General features: G+C 46.5%; 1 pseudogene; it reads right to left on the bottom strand.

Annotated features, from left to right (window-relative positions):
• Positions 1 to 8,498: 8,498 nt before the first annotated feature.
• LOC138867504 (uncharacterized) lies at positions 8,499 to 9,095 on the bottom strand (annotated as a pseudogene).
• Positions 9,096 to 9,860: the final 765 nt, after the last annotated feature.

The raw sequence follows: 9,860 nt of genomic DNA, 5'->3' as shown, positions 1-9,860 counted from the left end.
ACAGTAATGATAATAATGATGATTATTATCATTCAGCCCATTTATAATGAAATAAAGGCCAGAAGTAATAAAATCCCAAACGTCGAAAAAAACTGCAAAATCTAGCGTATTACAGCCATTTGAGAGAAACGTCAAAAAAAAAAAAACTTTTCGCTTTTTAATGGTAATTATAAGGATTTTAACATTAATTCAGGTAATTATGATAATTTCCATGATGATTTCATTATTACTGACAATAATGATGATAATTATGATGATAATGACAATAATAAGGATAATAATGATAAAGTCATAATTATAATGATAATCTTGAGAATTACTGCAATAATAGCAATAATTAACTCTATTCCAATAATTTCCATACTAATAATGGCAATAGAAATAATAACATCATTATCATTGTCATTATAATTTTTATTATTGTCATTATTAATTTTAAGATCATCATTATTGCTATTATCATTATATAAATAGTTATAATGATAAAAATGGCAATAATAATTATTATAACTGCAATAATAATGAGAATGATAATGATAATTGTAGCGGGGCATAGACCCAGTAGATTTTAAGGCCCGTACTTTTAAAACCTTTCGCCAGGGCTGGCGACAGGTTTCGCCGGGCGATCTGGAATTTCATACTTTTAAAATCATGCCTGGCGAACGTTCGCCAGGGCTGGCGAAAGATCATATTGGAACAGCCTGGCGAAGCAAAGGCGCGAGAGCTGTTTGAATACCATTTTCTTGCTTTCAAGTTATAAATTAGGAACATATTTGTGTATGATAGGATGTAGGAATCACATTGAAATTATAAAATATCTTAAAATCATAATTTATTATGAAATAACGTATATACGTATTTTTTCAAGACCTTCGATGTTCCAGTCGATAGCTCAAGACATCAGCTATATTCCAACCCCCCACCCCCGAGATGACTTATTTTGGTTTAGGTTGTTATTTTGGTTGTAAGGATAATGTTCTTTTCACAAATATTACCAGAAGTGTTTTTTATGGCGGCATGTTTACTTTTGGCTATAGAAACATAGCTGTAGTGCTCCACCGCCCTATAATGAGGCGTCTTTAATGATACCCTTGTAGGCCTACAGTTCAATATCTTACATCAGTTAGGAATAGTAAAATAGTAATTTTTTAACTCTTGTTAAAGTATAAAGTTATTTTTTGTATAAAAGTATAAGGTTGATATAGTATAGTATAAAGTACTTTTAAGACCTTTCGCCAATGCTGGCGTTCGCCTGGCGAAGCTTCGCCAGGCGAACATCTGAGTGAGGGAGGCCTTACTTTTAAACCCAAGCCAGGTGTTCGCCAGGCCTGGCGAACGAAAGGGATCGCCAGGCGCTAACATCTTGGATTCCTGCTAAATCTAGCGCTTCGGCGAATGAAAAAAAAGAACGCGAGAAAAAGCAGGTTTTTAAAGTACGGGCCATAAAGTTAACCTTGTTATAGTATAAAGTGTAGTATAGAATAAAGTATAAAGTTAATTTTGTTATAGTATAAAGATATTTTCAACTTCTTTGTTATAGCATAAAGTTAAATTTTAACTCCTTTGTTATAGTATAAAGTGAGACTATTGTGGAAACAACATTTTCGTCTTCTCTCGAGGTTAATAATTAAGTTTAGGTTATGTTATGTGCACTGCAGATGTAAACAAATTTGCGCTAGATTTAGCGGGAATGCAAGATGTTAGCGCCTGGCGAACGTTGGGTTTAAAAGTAAGGCCTCCCTCACTCAAAGGTTCGCCTGGCGAAGCTTCGCCAGGTGAACGCCAGCACTGGCGAAGGTTTTAAAAGTACGGGCCTAAGTGGTCTGGTTGAGTCCGGGCTCAACCGAGAATATGGTTTTTGCTCAAGGGAAAGATTCGTCTGTAGTGAACAGATGTAAGGTTCCAGGCCTACGGCACGCTGCCACCACCCGATTAGTAGGTTCGGGAACCCTGTATGTCGTGTAAGTGGGTGTGGGTGTTGTATCAGAGAAGGGTGGAAGGAAAGTACAGAATGTGTGTGCTGAATGTTGGATGTGTAAGTGTGTAGATGTGAAAAGGGAGATAGCGTAGGCTGAGCGTCTGCGTGGACGTGTTTGGAAGAAAAAAGCAAGATCATAGAATTATTCTTCTTCCCTTCGGTTTGAGCATCCGCCTGCTGGGAGCGGGAACACAGGTATAGCAAAATGGATCTGTTCTTTTGATATCAGCTTAATATTCTCTGATTTATCTAGCCTTTTTATAGCCTTTCAAGGGTTGCGTGGTGTCAGAGCAACCAGCAATGGGCTGTTTAAGAGACCCGAGTCTGAGAAAGATTTAGGCATCTAACCTTGATCAGAACCAGAACTTTAGTGGTGGTAAGATTATGAATTATTCTGACTGGAGTTGAGTAAAAGCTCTATGATGGTATGATGTTTATTTTGGGAGCAAATTGCACTCACTAGGGAGTTACAGGCATTTTCAGTCATGGAAAGGTAGACAAAGGTGTGTGCATTTCGACCATAACATATTTACAATATTCATGTTTAAAAATAAATAAATAGTTTGGCTTGGCGACTTCAACGCCATAAAAATAGTGAGACTTGGTTAGAATTACGTTCATGGTTATAAAAATAACAAAGTTCACATCACCACAGTCCTTCTTGACTGATGGCTGAACGTAAAAATCAAATAAATAAATGAATAAGAAATCCTGCGGGACTCAGTCGCAGGTGAAAAAAAAAAAAAAATACGTTTGAGGGATGTAACCGCACGTGGCACATGGCGGGGACTTCGTCTCCGGCGGCTCGTGATGCGTTGGCCGAGGTTCATGGAGATGACATCATCCTTAGAGTCGGGACGTACGCAGCCGTACACTACAAAACCTCCCCAGGGCAGTGCGTCGCCTAAGTAGGGGACGAGTAAGACGAGTATCGCAGGAGAGACTCCTTAAACAACAGGTGTGTCTGCGAGGTACTCGTTCCATCTCTCGTGAGGTACGATCGAGAGACAGAAGGAAAGGCGCCCGAAGGGTTTCAGGAACCAGAGAAACGGTCGGCTCTGACGAAGTGTAAAGGGCGAAGACCATCACGTCGGCGAACATCTCAGGGAGGATCCATCCTAAGGCGGGTGCGCATGGGGAGCGCGCCCGCACGCCAGTGCGGATCATCGGAAGGCGGGTGTGCATGAAGAGCGCGCCCGCACGCTAGTGCGGATCGTCGGAAGGCGGGTGCGCATGGGGAGCGCGGCCGCACGCCAGTGCGGATCATCGGAAGGCGGGTGTGCATGGGGAGCGCGGCCGCACGCCAGTGCGGATCATCGGAAGGCGGGTGCGCATGGGGAGCGCGCCCGCAGGCCAGTGCGGATCATCGGAAGGCGGGTGCGCATGGGAAGCGCGCCCGTAGGCCAGTGCGGTCCATCGAAAGGCGGGTGCGCATGGGGAGCGCGCCCGTAGGCCAGTGCGGATCATCGGAAGGCGGGTGCGCATGGGGAGCGCGCCCGCACGCCAGTGCGGATCATCGGAAGGCGGGTGCGCATGGGAAGCGCGCCCGCAGGCCAGTGCGGTCCATCGGAAGGCGGATGCGCATTGGGAGCGCGCCCATACGCCAGTGCGGTCCATCGGAAGGCGGGTGCGCATGGGGAGCGCGCCCGCACGCCAGGTACGGTCAGAACTGCGGGGGCACATATGAGTGCGCCCGCACACCAGTGCGGAAGATCAGCTGGAGCCGTTATCAGCATGGCACCATCACCTGTGTAAGGAGAGCTGGCGAACGAATCGCCTTAGACCAAAGGGGTGGAACCCTTTGGAGCCCTCGAAGCGTCGTCGTCCATGTCTGCGGACACAAGAGTGTATTAGACATACTGGGTTTATTTTTGGGGCCTGGCGTGTTCTAACACACACTGCATTATGAAGTGCATAAGTAACACACAACCATAAATGTTATAATGCGAAGCCGACCATCTGGCTGCGCCGATCGGATCCGGTGGAGGATCTGACTTAAAATTAATGAATTAGTGGGTGTAGTGGGAGGCAATGTCTCCGTATGTATAATTACCGCTTTCTCAGGCGATCTGTAAAGGGTGTCAACAGAGCTTACCCCAATAAAAGACCTCCTTGGAAGTCATGGGCTCGGTCCTGACAGCTCTGCATGGACATTGCTCTGAGAAGCTGGGAGCGGAACCTCGACGGTAAAATATTATTAAGAAAACAAACATCTTAAAATTATCATAAAACTATGAAAAACAAACAAACTTAAAGTTAAGAACATATGCACAACATGCAAATTAAAAGAACAAAACGAAGAGGGAAACACCTGATTAAGAGGCTGAAACTCAAAATCTTTCGGCAAACAAAACATACAAAAGTTTACACAAAAATAGTTAAAATAAGACAATGCGCTAAAATAACCCAAACCTGGTGTTACACTAGACTACACTGATAGGAAAGGCAGAGAAGAAGATTAAGAGGACGATAGGAAAGGGAGCTATTTACAGGAATACTCCGTAGAAAAGTTAAATTCCTACAGGTCTTTACAGAGAACCACCTCTACGTTCCCGTCATGGGGAAAGAGCGTAGACCGAGCTCAGCTCTGGGACACTGTCGATCGGGGTGTGAAAACAAGCCATAGCTTGGCCAAACTCAGAGAAAATCTTATCTGTACAGGGTTTTTGCAGACGTTCAGGACGAAAGCGCGACCCTGCCAGAAACGAAGGCAGAAGGCGAGAAAACCCGCGTGGCTCAAGGGCGGGTGTGAAACGAGAGAACAGGATCATTCCACAGGACAGAAGCTGGCTGCTGGGCCCTGCCGTCGTCCATCTGGAGATGATCTGAAAAGTAGAAATAGTTAAGAACGAAATAAGTAGAAGAAACAGGGCGACTGAACATTAGAAGGGGGAAGATGGGATTAGTAATGTGTCGTCGGGTTGACTACCGTCAAGGGTATTCCCCACTCCACGGGCTGGATGAAGGGAAGGCTCTGAAAAAGAACAGGCTGCAAGCGTGTTAGGATCCAAGTCATACAGGGTTATGTTACAGGACGGACTGGTAATCAACAGAGGGCAGCATGCATCCCGCCGGGGCTCTGGAAAAAGAAATATAATGGTAAGCGGAAGAAAAGGAAAAGTGTCTTGCTCCCTACTCGTCCTGTGAGCAATCAAGAAGAAGCGTATTCAATCGAATCCAACTTTATCTTGGAATAAAAGTACATATTACATAGCTATGATGATTATGTAAATGTACCAACATAATTATGTAAAATAAACAATATTATTAATTTATGTAATTGTTTGTCTTTATGAAACATTTTATTTTTACATAACACAATTAACAAAATGTTAAATTTCAGTTGAAGTGTACACTGCACTTTACACGATTGTTTTGTTCAGTCTTTCTTTATGTAATTGTTATTTTAGGGGTAACTTAAATGTTATAATACTCCCCCCGAAAGAAAATCCATGGCTTGTTAGAGGTCGATCGGTTGGGTTGGCGAATTAGTCGACCAGAACGCGAGGAGATTTGAAAGGGTTTATCTTCAGGATGTGAGACATGGGCAGGTGCATTTGAAGGAGGTACGGTGTGAGCTGGGTTATCGGCCAGAGGCGTGGTTGGTGTAGGTTCCTTTTCTTCCAGGTACGCAGTCTTTAAGCGGTCAATGGATACCCAGTCGCTCTTCCCACCAATGCTGAGACGGTATGCCTTGGGGTTACGCTCCAAGACAGCATATGGCCCGCGGTACGGGCGGGTGAGGGGTGACCTGTGAGCGTCATTTCTTACGAATACATATTTGCAGCTGTGGATCAGCTTGGGAAGGTATTGTGAAGGAGATGTTGAGTGCGTCTGAGTGCATGGTCGGTACTTCTCAACAGCATGGCGTAGTTTGGTGAGGTGCTCAGAATCTGTAGGGGTATCTAGACTCGGGAAGAACTCCCCTGGAACAGTGAGGACTTCCCCAAACACCATTTCAGCAGGGGAAACTTGTAATCCCTCTTTTGGGGATGTTCGGATCCCGAGAAGAACCCAGGGAAGTTGAGCTTTCCAGTCTGATTTAGTGCAGCGCGCCATTAACGCTGCTTTCAGAGTACGATGGGACCGCTTCTGGGCTGTATGAGGTGGTGTGATGGATAGTTGATCCCATCAGTTCTCCTAAAGATGTCCAAAGTTGAGATGTGAAGGCAGGTCCGCGGTCAGAGGTAATGTCGTCTGGAACGCCAAAACGACTGATCCATCCGTGTAATAGAGCTTCTGCACAGTCTCGGGCAGTGGTGTGTTGCATGGGATTGCCTCCGGCCAGCGCGTGGAGCGCTCTGTAGCAGTGAATAGATACTGAGCGCCGTCTGAAGGTGGAAGGGGTCCCACTACATCGACGTGATGTCCAAACCGGCGCATGGGCTGCCGAAATTCTCCTGTGCCAGATTCAGTGTGACGACTTACTTTGTTCATCTGGCAGGCAACACAGCATCGAGCCCACTGTTTGATGTCTTTGTTCATTCCGTGCCAGATGAATTTATCCTTCATCAGACGAGCAGTTGTTCGTCCAGACGGGTGTGATAGACCATGGATGAGGTTGAAGATTTTTCGGCGGAAAGATTTTGGGATAAGGGGGCGTGGGCGACTTGTCCTTACATCACACAGAATGGTGCGGCCTTCGCCTCCAATGTGAACATCTTTCCACTGCAGGCTAGTGATGGCTGTGTGGTATTCTGTAGTCTCTGGGTCATCTTTGCTACTTCATTGTAGTCAATTCCGAGGTTTATAGAGTTTATTTCCACCCTTGATAGTGCGTCAGGTACAGGATTCATACTCCCTGGTGTATATTTGATAGAGCAGCCAAACTCGGCGATGCTGGAGAGTTGTCGCTGTTGTCTGTCCGACCAAGCATCACCAGGTTTGGAAAAAGCATGTACCAGTGGCTGGTGATCTGTGAGGATGGTGAATGCGCTGCCTTCTAAGAGATGTTTAAAGTGACGCACCGCAAGATAAACAGCGAGTAGTTCGCGGTCGAAAGTGCTGTATCTCACCTCTGCTTGACGTAGCTTTCTGCTGAAAAAACCAAGAGGATGTGTTTTACCCCTTATGGTCTGTTCAACGACTGCCCCAACAGCAATGGAGCTTGCGTCTGTGGTAAGGGTAAGTGGAATGCCTGGTGTGGGGAAGGTGAGAGTTGTAGCTGATGCAAGGGCAATCTTGGTGGTCTCGAACGCTTTTTGTTGCTCAGGTCCCCACTCCAATTTCTTTGGTTTGCCGGCAAGGGAGTTGTAAAGTGGTTCCATGATGTGTGCAATCTTTGAAAGGAAACGATGGTAGTAATTTTCCATGCCGACAAATTCTTGGAGTCCTTTGATAGTGGTTGGTGGGGGAAATCGTGAAACTGCGTCTACCTTACTTGGAAGGGGTGAGACGCCTGTTGGCGAAATCTTGTGCCCGAGAAATTCCACGGATGTGGCACCAAATTGACATTTGTCTTGACGCACGAGTGTTGGAGATGTTCGTTGGGGTCTCCTGAGAAGATGAGGGTATCATCAACATAGCAGGCGCGAAAGGGAAGGTCTCCGAGAATGCCATCCATCATGCATTGGAAGGTAGCCCCTGAATTTCGTAGGCCAAATGTGGAGAAATTAAAGGTGTAAGTGCCAAAAGGTGTAATGATTGCTGTTTTGGGTATGTCTTCAGGGTATACTGGTACATGAAAGTAGCCTTTCAGGAGGTCGAGTTTAGAGAAAACCTTGGCACCATGAAGGTTAGAGGTTAGGTCCGCCATGTTGGGAAGAGGATAGTGGTCTGGTTCTGTGATCAGGTTAAGACGCCTATAGTCACCACATGGTCGCAAGGTGCCTTCGGGTTTCCGCACAAGATGCAGAGGAGATGCCCAGGGACTTGATGCCTTTTGACAGATGCACATCTGTTCCATTTCGGAGTAAGCTTGTTTAGCTGCTTGAAGCTTCTCTGGAGATAAAAGCCTGAATTTTGAGTGTACCGGAGGGCCTGTCGTTTTGACGTAATGGAATATTCCATGTTTGGCTGGCTGTCCAGGCTGCTGACGGAGTTCTGGTCGAAAAACGTCTGGGTACTCTTTGCAGAGGCTGTCGTAAGGGGTATCTGCTCTCACAGTGCAGATATCTGTGTACTGATGATTGGAACCTAGGGGTGTAGAGCAGAAGGTTGTTACGTCCAATAGTCTACGATTGGCGACATCAACGAGTAGTCCGTGGTGCCCGAGGATGTCTGCTCCCAGAAGAGGTGTCTTAACATCAGCAATGATGAAGTCCCAAGTGAAGCTGCGTCCGGCGGCTTGAATGGCTATAGTCTGGATACCGTACATTGGGATGGGGCTGCAACAAGTTTGACATTTGATGATCGTGTCCAGGAACGAGTTTTGTTTTCTGCTGTGGCTGGGAACAGAGAACGGAATGCGCCTGTATCCACGAGGAATTTGCGACCAGATAGGGAGTCCGTAATAAAGAAGCCCGATGCTGAGTTGTCAAGTGCGTTGACGTTCCCGCATCTCGGGTTCTGGGTTGCCACCTTAGCGGGGAGTGGTGGCCCCATTACACGTTTTTTTGGTCACTGGCATCCAGGTAGGCACTTGTGGGCCCCTGCTCCGACTTTCGTCGGCTTCATGCAGGGCAGATCTTACAGAGGGGGGAAGGCGCTGCAGCCACAGCTCTCGCATCAAGTCCACACGCCGTGGTTTGTTGGTGGTAGGGTCGAGGTCAGGGAGTGTAGCGAGAGCCTGCATCCCGTTCCATGCTGCATGTGCTGTTGTGTCTCCCAGAGGTATATGGGGAAGACTCAGGAGCTTTTGGGCACGGGCGCTGACGGAGAGAGTGAACTCTTGTAGAAGGTAACTCTTCAAGTTTTCATATTCGACGTCTTGGTTCTGGTCCTGGTTGTCCAGCCATGCGGCAACACGAGGGAATAACTGCTCGGGGATTGCCTCCAACACTTAGTCTGCCTTCGTTCGGGGGTCTTTGACTCTTCTCAGGTGAAACTGGATTTCTGCCCGCCGGAACCAGGATGTAGCTTCTTGTGGGCAAAAGGGGGACAGCTTCACTGCTACAGCGTGGATGGAAGGAGTTTCGGCGTTTTCTTTCGCTTCACTAGGAGTTGTCTTCAGCGACATGGTCCGAGTTTAGGGGTCACCAGTTGTGAGGAATCAAGAAGCGTATTCAATCGAAACCAACTTTATTTTGGAATAAAAGTACATATTACATAGCTATGATGATTATGTAAAAGTACCAACATAATTATGTAAAATAAACAATATTATTAATTTATGTAATTGTTTGGCTTTATGAAACATTTTATTTTTACATTACACAGTTAACAAAATGTTAAATTTCAGTTGAAGTGTACACTGCACTTTACACGATTGTTTTGTTCAAAGTCTTTATTTATGTAATTGTTATTTTAGGGGTAACTTAAATGTTACAGTCCCAGTCAGACCCAGGGTCCCATGGTTCATCGTCTACCCCCTCCGATGACGGGGCCGAGGATTCCGAATCCAAGAGGTTATCAGCACCGGGATCTTGTAAAGGTCCCATGTCCGATTCCGGGTCCGGAGGGGCTGTGCCGTCCAAACGGGGAAAGTTGTCCGGAGGGACGAATTCCGCAGTGACCCGAAATGCTTTAAATTTATTTGGGTGCAAGGTGACTTCCTGCCCATCTGAATTCGGTCTCCTCACCACATAAGCCACGGGCCCGAGGTTTTTCAAGACCTGGACTGGCCCTAAGCATCGGGGACCCAGGGGTCTGGTTCCGTGACTGGGGTGCAGGATAACGCTGCGATGTACAAAGACCAGATCCCCTTCGTTATACTCCCGCGGTCGAGCCCGCCGCCTTCGATCGTGATCGGCGGTCTAACGCTCACGAGCCTTTCGGGCGGCCT

This window comes from Penaeus vannamei, chromosome 30, assembly GCF_042767895.1.
Source record: "Penaeus vannamei isolate JL-2024 chromosome 30, ASM4276789v1, whole genome shotgun sequence".
Taxonomy (NCBI): Eukaryota; Metazoa; Arthropoda; class Malacostraca; order Decapoda; family Penaeidae; genus Penaeus; species Penaeus vannamei.
The sequence above is the reverse complement of the archived record's forward strand: the minus strand, read 5'-3'. Positions and strand labels throughout refer to the sequence as shown.